Here is a 20,875-nt window from a genome sequence, read left to right as displayed (position 1 = left end):
CTGTGTTGTTGGTGCGGTGGATAGTGTTTTGGTTCAAATGGCTCTGAGCACTATGGGACTTAACTGCTGAGGTCATCAGTCCCCTAGAACTTAGAAGTACTTAAACCTAACCAACCTAAGGACATCACACACATCCATGCCCGAGGCAGGATTCGAACCTGCAACCGTAGCGGTGTCGCGGTTCCTGAGTTTAGCATCTAGAACCGCTCGGCCACTCCGGGCGGCGATAGTGTTTTGGGTTATTGTGCAGGAGGTCGAGGGTTAGATTCTGAATCGAGGCTTATTTGTTTTTATTTGCTAAAAGTTGTCTGCGTGGTACGGTATCTGGCGTCATAATTGTCATACAGCAATTACAGTGGGTCTTTTGCAAAACATTTTCAGTTACATTCTACGATCACAGAAACGGAAGTGCAATCGTTTTCATTGGTCAGTTTTTAAATAAACCTTTTGTACGTCGTGGACGCCACTCCATCTACTAGATGCCAAACCTTTTTTCTGTGTACCGTCCCCCAATAGTCCTATTGATTACAACCAACTATTATTCTTGCCACGTTCAGGTTCATTACTTTTCATTAGGCCTCACGTCATCAGTAGGGCTAGCAATGAGCTTTGCAAATAATTTCATGAGACCATTAGGGGAGGGTACAGAGAAAACAGGTTTCGAATCTAGTAGATGTAGTGGCGCGAAACTTTGTGTCCACGACGTGCAAAAGGCTTCTTTAAAAGCTGACAAATGAAAACAATTGTACTTACATTTATGTGTTCGTATTACGTAACTGAAAATGTTTTGTAGAAGACCCACTGTAATTGCTGTATGAACAAATAAGCCCCGACCCAGAACCGAACCCTCGACTTCCTGCATGCTAAACCAAAACGCTATCCACTCTACCAATTGCACAGCACTGTTGTACTTGCTAACATAGTTAGTTACCGTACATGTGAATGCAGTGTTGCCAGATTGCCAATCTGGAACGTCAGTTTACTGCCCGAAATATGCGCAGGACGAAACTTTGTGATAGACAGATTTGGATGTTTGTCGTGCAGCAATAGAGGGCATATCGATAACTTGTCGACTTGAAAACTTATTGTTTCCATCTGTATACAGTTTATTTATACCCAATTTACATTCCAATGAATGATAATTAATTTACTTTCTGAATAATACTGTGGATCTATACAGGGTGGCCAGAAACACTCTGAGAAGCTTGTAAGGCTATCACAGGATAGGTTCAGCTGAGAATAGTTGTTAAGAAAACATTCTATACGTTGCACCGTTTCAGATTTAACTGGGTATGAAGTTAGGTCGTCGCGCGCCGCAAATTCAAGCAGCTTGCCAGAGATGGTGCTGCCAAGCGTGTTCTTCATTCTGATTCCTCAAACAGAACTACAGAGCGATACAAAAATTAGGTATTGCACGGTAGCAAGAACTGAACTCACTACCGTCCAATGGTTCCCAGTGTCTTTTTTTTTCAGTTTCTACAGAGAACACGTTTGGCAACACCGCCTATGGCTTCTTGGATTTGTGTGCGCAATGACCTAATTAGCTAACTTCAACGCCAGCTAAAATGGGAACGATGAAACTCATCGAATTTTTTTCTTAAGAATTATTTTTCATCACAACTGGCGTTACAACACCCTTACAAGCTTTTCATACTGTTTCTGGACACACACACACACTCACACACTCTGCAGTCCAACTTATACTGGGTAGCGAATGGTGCTTTCTGATCCACTATCAGCCGTTCCCATTTCGCTGTTGCCTTCCTCATTCACAACTGGTGCACCGGCAACAACCATTTTCTTTAGATAATTATTCAGGATATTAATTTTTGTAACCTGCCCCAGTTGTCGAAGAATTTTGATATAAACATATCTCATGATAACGATTATTCTAAGCTTTTTCCAGTTTATTGAAAATAATACCGTATATTACAGCCATGTCCTAGTTATGAAAAGTGTGAGGTCACACATATGAGTGCTAAAAGGAATCCGTCAAACATAGCTTACACGACAAATCAATCAAATGTAAAAGCCTTAAATTCAATTGAATTCTTAGGAATGACTACTAAAAACAACTTAGATTGGAAAGGACACACAGAAAATCTTGTGGGGAAGGCGAACCGAAGACTGCGTTTTATTGGCATAACAGAAGATGCAACAGATCTACTAAAGACGCCGAAGGAGGACTGCCAAGCGTAGTTATCAGTTCTCTTTTTGAGTACTGCTACGCAGAGTGGGATCCTTACGCGTTTTGTATTATCGAGAAAGTGTCAAGGACATTATACAAGATTTGGGTGGACATCACTAAAACAAAAGTGTTTCTCATTGTGGCGGGATCTTCTCACGAAATTTCAATCACCAACGTGCTCCTCCAAATGCGAAAGCGTTCTGTTGACGCCGACCTAGATGGGAAGAAACGATCATCGTAATAAAAGAGCTAGCACGGGAAGCTTTAGCTATTCGTTTTTTCCACGCGCTGTTCGAGAGCGAAATAACAGAGAATTATTGTGAAGATGGTTCAATGAACCTTATGTTAGGCACTTAAGTGTGATTTGCAGAGTATCCACGTAGATGTATGATGGGTACGAGTATCTATACCTCGCCAGTTCAAAAGTCAGTTCTAAACTAAAGCTACCACACACAAATTCTGCACTGACATTGGTAAAATCTGATTCACGCACCCTGTACAACTCCCGTATGGGATTTTTATTTTATAAATAAAGCCGAATGATTTTACGGAACACGGTAGAGCTCGAACTGCCGTGTCCCATCTCGGTTGGCAGCTGTTAAGTTTTATGATACACATTATACCTGTACCAAAGATTATTGGCGTCTCAAATACAATTACAAACAACCATACAAGGGACGGACGGAAAATAGAAACAATGTGTTAGATAACTGTAATTGTATTAAATGTTTGTGTAAGTATCAGTATGAGCTCGTTGGATGTAAGTGAGAAGTAGTCCTGGCGGGGTGTATCAAATTAATTACAAGTCTGACGATGCCCCCTCCTCCCCGCCGACCACCACAACAAAGTCCGATTTCACAGTAATGACCATATCGTGAGAAGTGTCTGGCAGAAAGAAATGTAATACATGGCTCTTCCTTCACAGTAGGCCCTCGGAATTTTAACGATAAGTCTACGCAACAAATAGCAACTCTCCTGTAGCGTCAACCACTCTAGTATGGCATTCCGTGAGACTCCCGTGCTTATGGTATTAAACTGTGACGAAGCGCACAGTTCTTAGCCTTATGAGTTAACGGTCCCAGAGCGATGAGCTGCATTTAAGGGTCGGTCCGATGAGTGTTTAATAGCCTCTTTCTTTTGTGCATGAATGGTCCTTGTAGTTTTTCTACAAATGAAGTAGCGTGTGTGTATTACAGATGTGGTTCTAGGTAGAAGCTGCGGAAATCGGAGTTAGGATCGTTTACCTCTCTCTCACGTACTGCTGCCTTCTATGACTGTAACCATCAAATATGCGAAGTGTCGCAACTAATATCTGCATTTTAGGGGACTTTGAAAATTTCAAAAGGAAAGTTCAACATGAATATCCAAGTTTATGCGTAACAGACATGAGAAATCCTTTGTAGAAACGGTAGTGCTGAGAAATAGTGGGGATATTGGCAGAAAAAGTTACTGAGAAAAATAAATAGTTTCTCATTCCTCTCCTTTTATTTCCTTGTCTAATCAGCTGCATTTTTTCCAGTTTAAATGCAATCTATTTCGAATACAGAAGGCTCCGTCTTCAAGCGGAAATCGCTGAACATTGGCAACATACATCATCTGATGTAGACCGTGAAGAACCTCTGTAACCATCCATGTATCCGCAAGTACTAATGTACCTGAAATGACAGATTAGGAAATGAATAAGATTATTTATTTTCTCGTTGAATTATGAAAAAATCCATGAGTGTCTAAAATGAAATGACTGACTTGGTAATAACGGCAATCAATCACTAAAATAACATTCATTCAGTCCATTGCTGATTGGTTACAGCGAAATCCATGATCAGATATTCTCAGTTACACAATGTAATATACGTGGTGGAGGGTGTCATTGTGATGCAGATGATCATACGAACACAAAGTGATTTTGTGTTTATGTTACTGACTATCAGAGATAATGGACAAGAGTATATACAACAATTTGAGGTAAAGGACCCTGGTCCGCGAACGATCGAGTCGAAAGTTGTAAGCGAAAATCGTTCTGATACCGATTTTTGCTAATATTGTAGGACAGACAACTTACAGGGGTGATGATATGGACCAAAACAAGAAAAAAGTCTAGTAAACATAGGCTCCAAAATGCATACCTTAAGAACTGTGAGCACTTGTTCATCCTCGTTACTGTACAATACATCTCTTCTACTGGAAGCCCTTTAGTTTCCATATTTTTGGGGAGGTAATATGGACCAAAACGAGAAAAAAGTGTCCGGTGAAAATCGATTCTAAAATGCATAACTTAAGAGTTATGGAAAATTGTTCAGTAGAATATTGGCAACAACATTACCGGTACGTGTATTCCTCTGTCAGTGATATCATGACGATTTTCTCTTATAACTTCCGACTCTAGGTTCCAGACCAGGGTCCCTTACCTCAAATTGATACATTCCTTAACGTCGCCACGGAATCACCGTGTAATGTACGAGGGCTATTCGGAAAGTAAGGTCCGATCAGTAGCGTAATGAAAACCACAGTGAAAATAAAAAATATATTATTTGCAACAGTTTGCTACAGCTTCTAGCTACTTGTCTACATAATCGGCGCTCGGACTTAGATACCTCTCGTGGCGTTGTACCAACTTTCCAATACTCTCGTCAAAGATGGTATCTGCATGTACTTTCCGCCACTTCTCTACGCTGGTCTGCAGCTCGTTACCTGTCCCAAAATGTTGTCTTCATAGCCGGCGGTTCATATGAGCACAGAAGAACATTAGAGGGAGGCAAGTCCGGGCTGTATTGTGGTTCATCAGACACTTCCCACCGAAACCATTGCAGGTGCGTCCCATTACCTTTGCAGTGAGCTGGCTAGAATATTATCGTGAAGAAAGAAGTGCATGACATGTACCATATGTGGGGTTGCATAAAACCAGGGAAAACCTCGAGTCGTGCACACTTGGTTTGTAGGAGACACTATTGTTCTAGGCACCTTGACGTGCTCACTGTGTGCTCAGAATTGAAAATAGTGATATTACGCGATCGATAGGCATACTAGAGACACTGTGCAACACACCTGTGCAAAACTTCATTGGGTTTTCACTGTCGTTTCCACTTCGCGACCTGTCGGACCTTACTTTCCGAACAGCCCTCGTACTGTCGAGTATTTGTATCATTTGCGCTGTTTCTCTTATATGCCCATCTTTTAGATCAATTCAGCCTACGTACATTCCACGCTGTCTCATCAGTGGACCTTCAGCAAACAACAACGTCGCCCTCAACCTTCGGATTTTGTTTTTTCCTGGCCTTATCCCATATCTTCACGGGGTCGGAATGTTAACTATAAGGTTTGGCGATATTGATGGTAACGGATGGCTGGATAGGCTTCCTGTAGACACTCCGTTCCCGATGGGGTGGAGTTTGTGTACCCAACGTCTGGTATTAGCCCGTGCACAAGTGTGCGAGTTTTTTAAATGTTTACGAATCGCGTAACTAAGGCGAGATGTGGGTACCAGCCCTTTATTCACCTAGTCGGATGTGGTAACCGTCTAAAGCCAGGCAGCCTTCGTCGTTAATCCATCGAGCGGATTCGATCCGGGAACGTCATTCAGTTCAATGCAACCAGGCGAGACATGAGAGTTCTTGCGCTCTCATAAGGCCAAGATATTTAGATTTTAATTACAGTTGATTCAGTACTGACTGCTCATTAAAATACATGTATTACTGTGTTCTTAAGTTTACTGTTAAATATTTCACTTTTATTTACATATTATTCCAGAAACCACGAAAAGATCGCAAAGTCAGGCTGCAGTCGCATTTTTGTTTATGTCTTGGCGCAGTAAACTTAGAGAACCCCCTTTAATTTTCCTTTTATCTTTTCCAGCACTTTAGGTGCAAAATCTCTATTCGTCACTGAGTTCTTGTTTCTGGAAAGTAGCGTAAATCTTGTTTCATTCAGAAACATTTGCATTAAAAGTCACATTTTATTGTGAATGAGATACTTAACAGATACTACAATTAAGATGATACTTATTTTAAGAACAAATAATGAAACTTTTGCATTACATATCTTACCTGTAGGACCAATTCTTGCAACTCGTAAATAACGAAAATTCGTGAAGTGTAAAGTACGTTAAGTGATTAAATTCTATTCTTAGGGGTTTAATCTGTGTTGAAACGCGTGATAAGTGTGGATGGTGCCGTAGGATAGTATGTGTAAATTTTTGGCTGGAGTTTGGTTCAAATGGCTCTAAGCACTATGGGACTTAACATCTGAGGTCATCAGTCCCCTAGAACGTAGAACTACAAAACCTCACTAACATAAGGAATCACACATACCCATGCCCGAGGCAGGATGTGAACCTGCGACCGTAGCGGTCGCGCGGTTCCAGACTGAAGCGCGTAGAACCGCTCGGCCACATCGGCCGGCGGCTGGAGTTTCAAAGGGTGAATAGTGGGGAACTGAATAGGGAACTCAGTGACGATCTCACATCGAATTGTAGGCTCTGCAAACAAGACAAGAGAGTCGCTGAGGAGGAGGAAAAGACCTATGACCTTCACGCTGAATTAGAACACGCGAACTCTGAAGTAGATATTTTGAAGGGGGAAAAAGATCGTGGAACCAGGTAAAAGTAATAAGCAATAGGCGATGGGCGAAAGGGGAACAACTCTTCAACATCTTCATCTATATTTCAGCTTACAGTATCGAATAAATTCGACTTGTTACCTGAAGCTAGGAGGGGAAGAGTATCATCGTGCAGTAGGTCACAGTGGAGCGCAGCAGAATTCTAGCAAAGGAACTAAGTGTACGTCAATACCAAAAGAGAGCAAAAACTAAAGAGTCTTGTAGGTATGTGGTAGCCGTGGTAAGGGCGGTGGCCAGGTGTACAGGAAAAATTAGGAATACGGTACCAGCCCACAAGTACTGGTCTTAGCCAAGTGAAGAAAGACATACGGAAATTGTGCAAAGATTTTGACAAAGAGGATAGGGCTGTTGTAGTAGGTGGAGCAGGGAACAGCCTCGCTAAGCACAGCGATGACGGTACTTAAGGATTTTGATGGGAAAAATGTTCTGAAAACCGTATTTCGATCCTAAAATTTCATCTCAATAATTAACTTTCCAGTATGGGTGGATAAAGACACTAGGACCCCAACTGATACTCTTTTCTTTGGTGAAGCTCAAAGCAAGAAAATAACTCTTTATCAAGTAACAAATGTTCTCTCTGATTATGATATACAGTTAGAATAAATAAGATACTCCTCAAAGTAAATCAGTTAGAATAATCAATGACTGCAGAATACATATTTTTACGAACAGTTTAAAAGACATGAACTGGGGTGAACTTCATAACGAACCAAATTCTACTATAAAATTTAATCTAGTGCATGGTAAATTGATCTCATAATTTGGAAATAGCTTTCTGCATAACCTAGAAATTTCTCGGGATCACTGGAAGGATTAAAGTATCTTACGAAAGGAAAAGGAAAACATATCTGTTGACAAGAACAAGTAAAGCTCCTGCTGTAGTTACACATCACAACAGCTACTCAAAATTAATAAAAAAAGGTATAAAAAATCAAGGAACATACACTCGATATCAGAAATCATTGATTCTGACGACAGCTATAAGGCTATATGGCAGGTAGTGAAATGAGAAACAGGACAACCAGTATTGAACTGAATGAAGCGGCTATATAAGTGATGAATCACAGGCATTAAATACAATTAATAATCATTTCTTAAATGTTTAAAGGATAGGGGCAAACAGTTCAAGAGAAATATCACAGCTGTGTATTGAAAAAGCAACTCTCATAAAATTCAGTCATATTAATATCGCAAACTACTCACTGTGAAATTAAGAATGTTTTATATTCTCTCAAAAATAAAAGCTTATCTGGATTTGACAGTCTTTTGAATAGAGCGCCAAAGACATAATCCCATATAATATGCTCTGATTCATCTAAAATATGTAATGCATCACTACTCAAGCCATTTTTCCAGAAGGACTGAAATATGCCATTGTTAAACCCCTTCTTAAGAAAGATGATAGGATAGATGTCAACAACTACCGACCTTTCCAAGATTTTTGGGAAGGTATATTCTAGAATAGTATCTCAGCTCAGCGACAATAATAACCACAGCAAATCACAGTTTGCATTTTAGAAGAGTTGCTCTACTGAGAATGCCACTTACATGTTCACTCACCAAATTAAATAACAAAATAGTGCCGGCTGGTATTTTCTGCAACCTATCTCAGACATTTAACTGTGTGAATCACAATATTCTCCCATATAAACTGAAGTTTTATAGGACTGACAGCGTAGCTATCCAACAGGTAATGTCATATATAACCAAAGGAATGCAGAAAGTTGTACTTATTCGACCTATGTAGTTAAGGGACGTTATTCTGACTGGGAACAAGTCACATATGAGGTTCACCAAGCCTCAATCTTAGGTCTGTTATTGTTCCTCAACCATGTAAACGATTTTCTTTTTAATGTACAGAAAGCAGAATCAGTTCTTTTTGTAGATGACACTAGTATTGTAATCAGTCCAAGCATACATACCGCAACAGAACAAATGGGAAACATTATTGTTAACCGTGTATTTGACTGGCTTTCTGTAAATGGAATCGGATTTAATTTTTTTTTTTAAGTTACAATATATTTATTTCCGTACAGGCAGAAGTACTGCACCAATGATAAGTGTAATGCATGGTAAAGCAACAATAAATATGGTGGAAATTTTAAAATTCTTAGGTGGCCATATTTTTAATCAGAATTTAAACTGGAAAAAGCATATTTTGGAACTCTGAAATGACTAAGTTCAGAGACATTTGCACTGAGAATAATTGAAAATCTTGACGAGATACAAATTAATAATTTGACATATTTTGTGCATTTTCAGTCAATAATATCATATGAGATAACTCATCTGTAAGAAAGAAAGTCTTCATTGCTCAAATTCGTTCTGTACGAATAATATGCGAATTTCACCCAAGATCATTTTGTAGATATCTGTTTTAAGGCGCTAAGCATTTTCACGATGCTTCACATATATTTACTCCCTCATTAAGTTTGTTGTAAATAATTACAGTACTAAAAGAGAAAATAACAATCATTGCGCCACGTTCATGTTGTCTTCAGCTCAGAAAGGGGCTTACAGTGCAGCAACCAAAATTTTTGATCGCTTAACCAGCGATTTAAAGTGGCTGACAGTCAACAAAGTAAAATCTGAAACTAAACTGAAAAAATTTCTCCTTGGCGACACATATTCAGCAGAAGAGTTTCTGTGGTGAAAGATGGTGGGTAGGAATTATTAACTCACATCTGTATATGTAATAATAATATTGAAATAAGCTTTGTGTAGGATCAGCACGTAGGTATATTTACAAAATAACTGCGATGTGATTGTAATGACTCATTCCACATCACCCGGTTTATCATACAAACGATCAAGGGAACGTGAAACTAACTGATTCGTGCCTCCCCGAGTGCGGGAGGCAGCTTGCTAACAGGTCATCAACCTCCTGATTTTCCTTAGAAAATTACAATATACAGGGAGACATCCCGTTGGCAGTTCGGCCTGCGTGCGCTCAGGAATACACAGAAGCGTCTTTTCATTTGGTTGTTATTAGTTTCATGCGAACTTAAGTATCAAGACAATCATGATTCCTAAGATGGCTTCATGATGCAAGGCAGATTACAGATAAGACCGTCAGCGGAACGAAACTTCAATAAGTCAGGAGATTCTCGTCCAGCGGTAACTATGAGATTGCCACCTGCCTTCTGCGAAATAATAAGCCTTTACGACACCGAAGCAATTACAGAAGCTTTATGGTGGCCGTTTCGATAAAAACAAGTCTTACTTGTAAGGAGGGAGTCTCACATACAAGGAACGTTCGCACACGTAACTGCAGAAGACTGCGAGTGCATGCAGATCCACAGCATCAGTAAATGGCATTCTGTTATATGTGGCGGGGAATGGACAATCAGTAGGTTATATGAGCCGTTGAAGATCAGCTACTGCGGCTTCCCACGGCTGAGGAAACTCTCACCAGAGACCAGTGTCGCTATCTGGACTCCCATCGATGCTCCAGGTTCAATATGTAGCCCTCAGTGGTAGACAATGTCGAAAACCACACTACAGACAGATAGCGAAGGTCCGAGCATACGGAATAGGTTATCCTGTATGTAAATGGCTCTAAGACTTTTTAAGTAATGAAGCCCAGTACGTTGTATTGGACGGCGAGTGTTCATCAGAGATATGGATATCGTGTGAGGATAGCCCCAGAGAAGTGTTACAGGACCGCTCTTAATTTCTATATACGTAATCGCTCTGACGGATAGGGCCAGCAGTGATCTTCGATTGTTTTCTGATGATCCCATAGTGTCCTTATTAGCGTCATATTTATTTGACTGTAGGAAGGTATAAAAGTGACTTGGACAGAATTGCCATTCGATTTGATCAATGGCGACTTGCTCTGTGTGTGCAAAAATGTAAGTTAGTGCTGATGGGTAGGAAAAATAACCCAAAAAAGGTTCGAAGACCGTATTAATGGTGTGCTGCTTGACACAGGTACTTCGATTAAATAGGCGTAATGTTGCATGAAATTTAAAGAGCACGTAAAGTTGGTAACTGGAAAACAGAGTGATCGGTATCGGTTTATTGAGAGAATTCTAGGAAAGTGTAGCTCATCTATGAAAGAGACCGCATACAGTTCTTGAGTACTGATCGAGTGTTTGGGATCCCCACCAAATCGGATTAAAAGAAGACACTGAAACAATTCTGAGGCATACTGCTAACTCTATTACCTGCAGGCTCGATCAAAACGATGCTCCACGAACTCAAACAGGAATGCCTGAAAGGAAGAAGATGTTCTTTTCGCGAAACGCTATTGTGAAACTTTACAAGGCAGGCATTTGCGACAACCTGCAGGATGAGTCTATTGCCAACAAAGCACAACTCGTGTAAGGAAATAGATATCACATTTTGTATGGAAGAATATGGACAGTCGTTCTTCACTCCCCCCCTTTGCGAGTGGAACAGGAGAGGGAATGACTGGCAGTGGTACAAGGTATCCTCTGCTATGCACAGTGTGTTGGCATGATGACTATGTATGTAGATATTGAAGGACATGTAGTGTCACAGATTTATTTGAAAAATCCTGGAGCAATGTAAATCACGCACGACAGAGGCCGTTCACAAGACCCAAGTACGTCTAATTCCTCATAATTGCTCGCCAATCTGGGATACTTACCAAGGTGGATTGACAGCAGAGACAGAAATGGTCAAACAAGAGCTGCAGGATTCAACACAGGATTGTTTAGTAGGTGTAAATGTGCCAAAGAAATGCTCTGCTAACTGCCGTAGTACATATTACTGTGCATAAGTACACTGTATGATCAAAAGTATCCAGACACTCCCAAAAACATACGATTTTCATATTAGGTGTATTGTGCTGCCACCTGTAGCCAGGTACTCCATATCAGCGACCTCAGTAGTCATCAGACATCGTGAGAGACCAGAATGGGGCGCTCCGCGGAACTCGCGGACTTCGAACGTGGTCAGGTGACTGGGTGTCACTTGTGTCGTACGTCTGTACGCGAGATTTCCACACTCCTAAACATTCCTAGGTCCACTGTTTCCGATGGGATAGTGAAGTGAAACGTGAAGGGACACGTACAGCACAAAAGCGTACAGGCCGACCTCGTCTGTTGACTGACAGACACCGTCGAAAGTTGAAGAGGATCGTAACGTGTAATAGGCAGACATCTATCCAGACCATCAAACAGGAATTCCAAACTGTATCAGGATCCACTGCAAGTACTATGACAGTTAGGCGGGAGGTGAGAAAACTTGGATTTCATGGTCGTGTAGCTGCTAATAAGCCACACATCACGACGGTAAATGCCAAACGACGTCCCGCTTGGTGTAAGGAGCGTAAAGATTGGACGACGAACAGTGGAAAAACGTTGTGTGGAGTGACGAATCACGGTACAAAATGTCAATGTGGCGATACGATGGTAGTATGTGGTTATGGCGGATGCCCAGTGAACGTTATCTGCCAGCGTGTGTGGTGCCAACAGTAAAATTCGGAAGCGGTGGTGTTATGGTGTGGTCGTGTTTTTCATGGGCACCTTGTTGTTTTGCGTGGCAGTATCACAGCACAGGCCTACGTTGATGTTTTAAGCACATACTTGCTTCCCACTGATGAAGAGCAATTCGGGGATGGCGACTGCATCTTTCAACACGATCCTGCACCTGTTCATAATGCACGGCTTGCGGCGTAGTGGTTGCACGACAGTAACATCCCTGTATTGGATTGGACTGCACAGAGTCCTGACCTGAATCCTACAGAACACCTTTAGGATGTTTTGGAACGCCGACTTCGTGCCAGGCCTCACAGACCGACATCGATACCTCTCCTCAGTGCAGCACTCCGTGAAGAATGGGCTCCCATTCCCCTAGAAACCTTCCAGCATCTGATTGAACATATGCCTGCGAGAGTGGAAACTGTCATCAAGGCTAAGGGTGGGCCAACATCATACTGAATTCCAGCACTGCCGATGGAGGGCGCCACGAACTTGTAAGTCATTTTCAAGCAGGTGTCCGGATACCTTTGATGGCATAGTGCACATATATTCCATTCCTCTTCTTCAGTCAATATACAGGGTGAGTCACCTAACGTTACCGCTGGATATATTTCGTAAACCACATCAAATACTGACGAACCGATTCCACAGACCGAACGTGACGAGAGGGGTTAGTGTAATTGTTTAATACAAACTATACAAAAATGCACGGAAGTATGTTTTTTAACACAAACCTACGTTTTTTAAATGGAACCACGTTAGTTTTGTTAGGACATCTGAACATATAAACCAATACGCAATCAGTGCCGTTTGTTGCATTGTAAAATGTTAATTACATCCGGAGATATTGTAACCTAAAGTTGACGCTTGAAACCTCCGTCGGTCAGTTGCATGTAGTAACAAACACGGGCCACGGTCGGCAAGCAGCATCTGCAGGGACGTGTTTACGATGACGACCGTGTTTACGAGTGTGGCTGTAGTGCACTGTTGTGGTTTGGTCTAGCTGTCGCAGTGTCCGCATGTACCGCTTGCTGCTATTGTTATTCTGCATTCGTCTCCGCACGCAGACCAACTGTAGTACACCGTGTTACCAGGCGTCTGTGATAGTGTAGTGTGACCATGGTGTATTCGAACTCTGAAAAGGCGGAGATGATACTCATCTATGGCGAGTGTCGACGAAATGCAGTTGAAGCCTGCAGGATGTATGCAGAACGGTACCCGGACAGAGAGCATCCAACGTGCCGCACATTGCAAAACATCTACCGCCAACTGTATGCAACAGGTATGGTCGTAACACGCAAACGGGTCCGTAACAGGCCCTTTACAGGAGAAGCGGGTGCAGTTGGTGTGTTAGCTGCTGTTGCCATGAACCCACACATGAGTACACGGGACATTGCGAGAGCCGGTGGACTGAGTCAAAGTAGTGTCATGCGCATACTGCATCGTCACCGTTTCACCCGTTTCATGTGTCGCTACATCAGCAATTACATGGTGATGACTTTAATCATCGAATGCAATTCTGTCAATGGGCATTAACAGAAAATGCGTTGCAGTTCTACCTGTTTACCGATGACGCGGGTTTCACAAACCACGGGGCAGTGAATCTACGGAACATGCATTACTGGTCCGTGGACAATCCTCGCTGGTTCAGACAGGTAGAGCGACAGCGACCGTGGACTGTAAATGTATGGTGCGGAATAATTGGCGACCACCTCATTGCTCCTCACTTCATTGCAGCGGCCCAAACAGCTGCAACATACATCGCGTTTCTACAGAATGATCTGCCAACGTTGCTCGAAAATGTCCCACTGGAAACGCGTCGACGTATGTGGTATCAGCATGATGGTGCACCTGCACATTCCGCAATTAACACTAGGCTGACCCTTGACAGGATGTTCGACGAGCGTTTTATAGGACGTGGAGGACGCATAAATTGGCCAGCCCGTTCTCCTGATCTTACACCTCTGGACTTCTTTCTGTAGGGTACGTTAAAGGAGAATGTGTACCGTGATGTGTCTACAACCCCAGAGGATATGAAACAACGTATTGTGGCAGCCTGCGGCGACATTACACCAGATGTTCTGCGGCGTGTACGACATTCATTACGCCAGAGATTGCAATTGTGTGCAGCAAATGATGGCCACCACATTGAACATCTATTGGCCTGACATGTCGGGACACACTCTATTCCATTCCGTAATTGAAAACGGAAACCACGTGTGTACATGTACCTCACCCCTCATGGTAATGTACATGTGCGTCAGTGAAAAAGACCAATAAAAAGGTGTTAGCATGTGGACGTAATGTGCTGTTCCAGTCTCTTCTGTACCTAAGGTCCATCACCGTTCCCTTTGGATCCCTACGTAATTCGGTGCTCTCCGATACACACGATCGAACAGCGGAGGAGTGGTACTCAAGCGTCAACTTTAGGATACAATATCTCTGGATGTAATTAACATTTTACAATGCAACAAACGGAACTGATTACATATTTGTTTATCTGTTCAGATGTGCTAACAAAACTAACGGGGTTCCATTTAAAAAAACGTAGGTTTGTGTTAAAAAACATACTTCCATGCATTTTTTATGGTTTGTATTAACCAATTACACTAGCCCCTCTCCTCACGTTCGGTCTGTGGAATCGATTCGTCAGTATATCCAGCGGTTATTTTAGGTGACTCACCCTGTATATACAGGGTGATTTGGTGCCCCTAACGATAGGATTTATGCAACCCGCAACACCTTCAAAAACAGGCGTGAGATTTTCGTATTCTCTCGCTCACTATGCAAAAACTATTAGTCGTACAAAAAAATGAAAGGGGCCTTTCTTTAGGAAGTTTAATACAGTTAAATTTTTTACTGGGATACGTTTTGACTGGAGTTCACGATTTTCGAGGTATTCAAGAAAACGTATTCCAGTACAGAATTTAACTATATTAAATTTCCTACAAAAATGTTCTACTCACCTTTTTCTGTCAAACTAACAGTTTGCACGTAGCGAGCGAGAGAATATGAAAATCTTACTCATGGTATTTGAAAATGTTGGAAGTTGTATAAAAACCATGTGTAGGGAGGGGCAGCTGAATCACTGTGTAGATACCTGTATGGTCCAGTCACATTAATAACTCCCTATGTTCGATGTCAAAGTGTAGTAACCAACCACTCACAGATGGCTGGTGGCAGCATTAGCAGTGGAGGGTATAGAGTGTGACAGTTGGATGTGGACGACAGTGCAGTCATTGTCATAACACAGAAACACAGCGATTTATCTGACGTCCAAGAGGGTACGATCATGGCTTTCAGGTCAAGGGTGGAAGTATTTCCGCTATGGCTAGGCATGTACACTGTTCGTATGCCACCGTGATTAAAGTGTACCATAGATGGCAAAATGGTACTACCCAAAACTAGCGCCGAGGCAGCTGTGTTGCTACAGGAGAATACACGTTCAAGCGTTGACCAACTGACAGCTCAGGTGGACCAAAGGGCTACCAACAGTGCCTCCTCAGTGATCATTCAGCGAACTTTGCTGTGTACGGGCCTTTGCAGCATGCATCCATGATGACTGCTGTTCATCGACGACGAAGGCTCGAATTCGCAAGCCAGTACCGTAACTGGACGTATACTGAATAACCCTTTCAGCTGAATCACGTTTTATGCCCCATCGGCGTCAAACGTCTGAAAGCAGACACCACTCAACAACTGTCAGACGGGTGCAGGCCGGTGGAGGGAGCGTTATGGGCTGGGGAATGTTTTCGTGGTGATGTCTAGTCCTTATGGAAGGCGCAATGGATGAACACAAGACCATGTGCGCTCCTACATACAGTTTGTCTTTCCTCGGAAGCCGGCCGAAGTGGCCGTGCGGTTAAAGGCGCTGCAGTCTGGAACCGCAAGACCGCTACGGTCGCAGGTTCGAATCCTGCCTTGGGCATGGATGTTTGTGATGTCCTTAGGTTAGTTAGGTTTAACTAGTTCTAAGTTCTAGGGGACTAATGACCTCAGCAGTTGAGTCCCATAGTGCTCAGAGCCATTTGAACCATTTCCTCGGAATTATTGTACCTACCAGCAGGGCACGCCGCTTGCAGTGTAGGAGAGTAGTTCAGAAGGATGAGTTTACCGTGCGTCCCTAGCACCCAAATTCACCAGATTTAAACCCAATCGACAATCTGTGGGACCACCTCGATCAGGCTGTTCGCGCCATGGATCCTCATCCGAGGAACACACCGCAGATGGCACGGCTCTGGTGTCGGCATGGCTTCACATTTCTGTCGGTAGCTTCTAGAACCTCCTTGACTCTCTTCCCGTACGTCTGGCGCTGCGAAAGTTGATTATACAGTTTTTTTCATAGATGGTCGCACTAATGTAACTGGGCAGTATATACATATACACACTGCCTGACAAAAAAGGTAGAACACACAGAACATACGGTCGGATGTCAACGTAGCTCTGTACAAGTACATCCCGTCGGAGGGTGTGTAAATGATTAAAGTTGCGACTCTCTGTGACAGATATGGTTCAGATGGCTCTAAACATTATGGGACTTAACATCTGAGGTCATCAGTCCCCTAGACTTAGAACTACCTAAACCTAACTAACCTAAGGACATCACACACATCCATGCCCGAGGCAGGATTCGAACCTGCGACCGTAGCAGCAGCGCGGTTCCGGACTGAAGCGCCTAGAACAGCTCGGCCACAGCGGCCGGCTCTGTGACAGATAGACAGGCAGCATATACACGGGGCGTGAGCAGATTCAGATGACGTGTGGTCACTGAAGGACAGAGAGATGCCGTGTACTCGTGTGAGACGGTGTTATTACCTGACAGATTTGGACAGAGGCCTTATTGTAAGTCGGCACAGTAGGCAGTTCAGCTGAAGAGGAGTGGGCATCTCTACAAAGGGCAGTCACAGAAGCTGTACAGACAAATATAGGTACATGTTAGGCAAATGCGAAGAACCTTGGATAACAGAAGAAACACTTCAGTTGATCAGCGAAAGAAGAAAGTTCAGAAGTGTTCAGAGGAAGACAGGACTACAGCAGTATAAATAACCACGGAGTGCATTAAATTGAAAATTCAGGGTAGCTAAGACGAAACGGTTGCAGGAACTCTGTGAAAAAATCGAAGAAAGAATGATCATTGGTAGGACTCTTGCAGAATGAATAGAAGTCTAAACAACAATCGGTGAAATTAAAAGGAAGAGCATCAACGTTAAGAGTGCAACGGGAATTCCACTGTTAAACGCAAAGGCGTCATAGGTAGAAGTAATAAACCTAAGGTATCCGACTTGTCGGATGAGATGAAAGAAGAAACTCGAGTCTATAAGAAAGGCATAGGGGATCTAGTATTAGGGCCAGAGTGGAACAAAGCTTTGGAAGACCTACGATCGAATAAAGCAGAAAGGATGGATAACACTCCGTCAGAATATCAAGAATTGATGGTGGATGCGGCAACCAAGTTGCTGCTAGAATCTATGAGACTGGAGACGTACCATCAGACCTTCGGAAAAATGTCGTCGAAACAATCCCGAAGGTGGCAAGAGCAGGTAAGTGTGATGGCAATCCCACAATTGAACATTTCATGCATCCAAGTTACCAACAAGTATAATACACAGGATAACGGTAAGAAAATTGAGGATCAGTTATATGACGATGAATGTGACTTTGGGAAACGTAAAGACGCCAGAAAGGCTGTACTGGTGTTGCCCTTGATAGCAGATGTAAGAATTAGGAAAAATGAAGACTTATTCATAGGGTCTGTTGACCTACAAAAAGCGTTCGACAATACATAGTGACGGAAGACGTTCGAAATTCTGAGAAAAATATGAGTCGATTCGTTCCATCCAGGTTCCTGCAGGACTATTCAAATGGCTGAGGCTGCTGCAGGTGTACGTACTCGTCGACGGGACATGGATGTACCCTAAATTGAATGTTGCACATACTGTTCACCTCTAAACTCGGTAAAGCTACTGCTGTTGAGACAAAAGTGACCATGACACAGGAATCACTAACACTACAACCCCTCAGTATGCATTTATTTTGCCGCGCGGGATTAGCCGAGCGGTCTTGGGCGCTGCAGTCATGGGCTGTGCGGCTGGTCGCGGTGGAGGTTCGAGTCCTCCCTCGGGCATGGGTGCGTGTGTTTGTCCTTAGGATAATTTAGGTTAAGTAATGTGTAAGCTTAGGGACTGATGACCTTAGCAGTTAAGTCCCATAAGATTTCACACACTTCTGAATTTTTTTTTGCACATATTGTACCCTGGTGGCACTGAACACAGTCTTTGTGCCAGCGGATTTTTTCCAGCAGTGTAGATGTATCTAGTTAATGATAGGAGTTTATTTCTTTTTTCATTTGTGTAAGTATGCATGAGACTATTGAGGCCGTATTACTGTCGCTCACTGCGTAAATGGTTATGTACTCATGTAACTGAAACATTGCGTGTATTTCTTTCCTGCCAACATAAGGAACTTAGAAACAGATATCCTAGATACAATGAGCCAGCTTAAATCTCTTAATAAGTCTTGTTCGGAAAGTATAGCAGTGAGGTTCCTTTCAGAGTATGCTGATACAATAGCTCCGTACTTATTAATCACATACAACAGCTCGCACGTCGAAAGGTCCGTGCCCAAAGTAGCACAAGCCACACCAATATCCAAGAAAGGAAACAGGACTGATATGCTGTATGATAGACCCATATCACTTACATCGATTTGCAGTAGGATCTTTGAACGTATACTCTGTTCGATCATTGTGAATTCGGTCGATGATAATGATTTATTGACAAATGGCGAACACTGATTCAGGAAACATGGTTCCTGTGAAACACAATTACCTCTTTATTCTCACGAAGTAATGAGTGCTATCGATATTGTTTCAAATGACTCTGAGCACTATGGGACTTAACATCTGAGGTCATCAGTCCCTTAGAACTTAGAACCACTCAAACCTAACTAACCTAAGGACATCACACACATCCATGCCCGAGGCAGGATTCGAAACTGCGACCGTAGCGGTCGCCGGTTCCACACTGAACCGCCCAGAACCGCTCGGTCACACCGGCCGGTTGCTATCGATAGATGATGTCGAAATAAATCCATATTTTTATATTTGCAGAAGACTTTTAACACCGTCTCTCACAAGCGACTTCCAAACAAATTGCGTGACTGTGCGGTACCGTCTCAGTTGTGCGACTGGATTCGTGATTTCCTGACAGAAAGTTCACAGTTCGTAGTAATGATCAAATGCGTGTGAAATCCTATGGGACTTAACTGCTAAGGTCATCAGTCCCTAAGCTTACACACTACTTAACCTAAATTATCCTAAGAACAAACACACACACCCATGCCCGAGGGAGGGCTCGAACCTCCGCCGGGATCAGCCGCACAGACCATGACTGCAGCGCCCTAGACCGTTCGGCTAACCCCGCGCGGCTCGCAGTAATGGACGTAAAGTCATCGTGTAAGACAGAAGTCATATCTGACGCTCCCCAGGGTAGTGTTATAGACCGTTATATTCTTGATATACATAAACTATGTAAGGGACAATCTCAGCGCTCTTCTTAGAATGGCTGCATGTGATGCTGTCATTTGCAGTCTTGTAGAGTGAGCAGATGATCAAAACCCATTGCAAAATGATTTAGTTAAGATATCTGTATGGTGCGGAAAGTGGCAATTGACTATACATAATGAAAAGTGTGAAACCATACGGATGAGTACTAAGGGAATCCGCTATATTTCGTTTACACGATGTAAAGGTTGTAAATTCAACTAAATATTTAGGGATTACAATTACAAATAACTTAAATGTTGTGGGGAAGCAAACCAAAGACTGAGATTTATTGGCACAGCACATAGAAAAAGCAACATGTCTACTAAAGTGATCGCCGGCCAGAGTGGCCGTGCGGTTCTAGGCGCTACAGTCTGGAGCCGAGCGACCGCTACGGTCGCAGGTTCGAATCCTGCCTGGGACATGGATGTGTGTGATGTCCTTAGGTTAGTTAGGTTTACGTTGTTCTAAGTTCTAGGGGACTGATGACCTCAGATGTTAAGTCCCATAGTGCTGAGACCAATTGGACCATTTGAAGCGTTTGACAAGTCTGTTGTAGCAGAATGTTAACGATTAGGTGGACTGTTAAGATAAAGGGTGAGTGTTTTCCATAGAATTGGCGTAGAAAGTAACATCTAGAAAACGCTGAAAAGAGGAGACATGACTTAGGGACATGTGTAAGACAGCAGCGAATATACAGATTGCAATGCATTCAACAAGTAACTGAGGAAGTAGGGTGGAAGTGCTACACTGAAATGCAGAGATTAGCACACGAGAGGAAACACCAAACCAGTCAGGAGATAGAAATGGGATAGGATAATGGAAGAAGGAAGGAAGTTGTAGGGTTAGGGCATTAGAGACGGAGTAGAAGATCGGACCGGGGAAATCGTCCGCGTACTTATCAGTTCCGTCTTTTCCATGAGCACTTAAGGGAGACTACAAGAAACCAAAATCTGGATGGCCTGTCAGGTATTAGAAACACAAAATAGCGGTGCCTGTGTTATTAAGAAGAATGAAGCAATGTTCCTTCGGACATGCACCCATGTCCAAAGGAACAGGCACTATCGCGACTACAGCCGCCAA

General features: G+C 42.8%; 1 protein-coding gene across 1 annotated transcript in view; it reads right to left on the bottom strand.

Annotated features, from left to right (window-relative positions):
- LOC124613677 (F-box/LRR-repeat protein 7-like) overlaps positions 1 to 20,875 on the bottom strand; it is a 37,878-nt gene that overhangs the window by 15,880 nt on the left and 1,123 nt on the right. The window lies entirely within an intron of this gene.

This window comes from Schistocerca americana, chromosome 4, assembly GCF_021461395.2.
Source record: "Schistocerca americana isolate TAMUIC-IGC-003095 chromosome 4, iqSchAmer2.1, whole genome shotgun sequence".
NCBI lineage: Eukaryota > Metazoa > Arthropoda > Insecta > Orthoptera > Acrididae > Schistocerca > Schistocerca americana.
The sequence above is the reverse complement of the archived record's forward strand: the minus strand, read 5'-3'. Positions and strand labels throughout refer to the sequence as shown.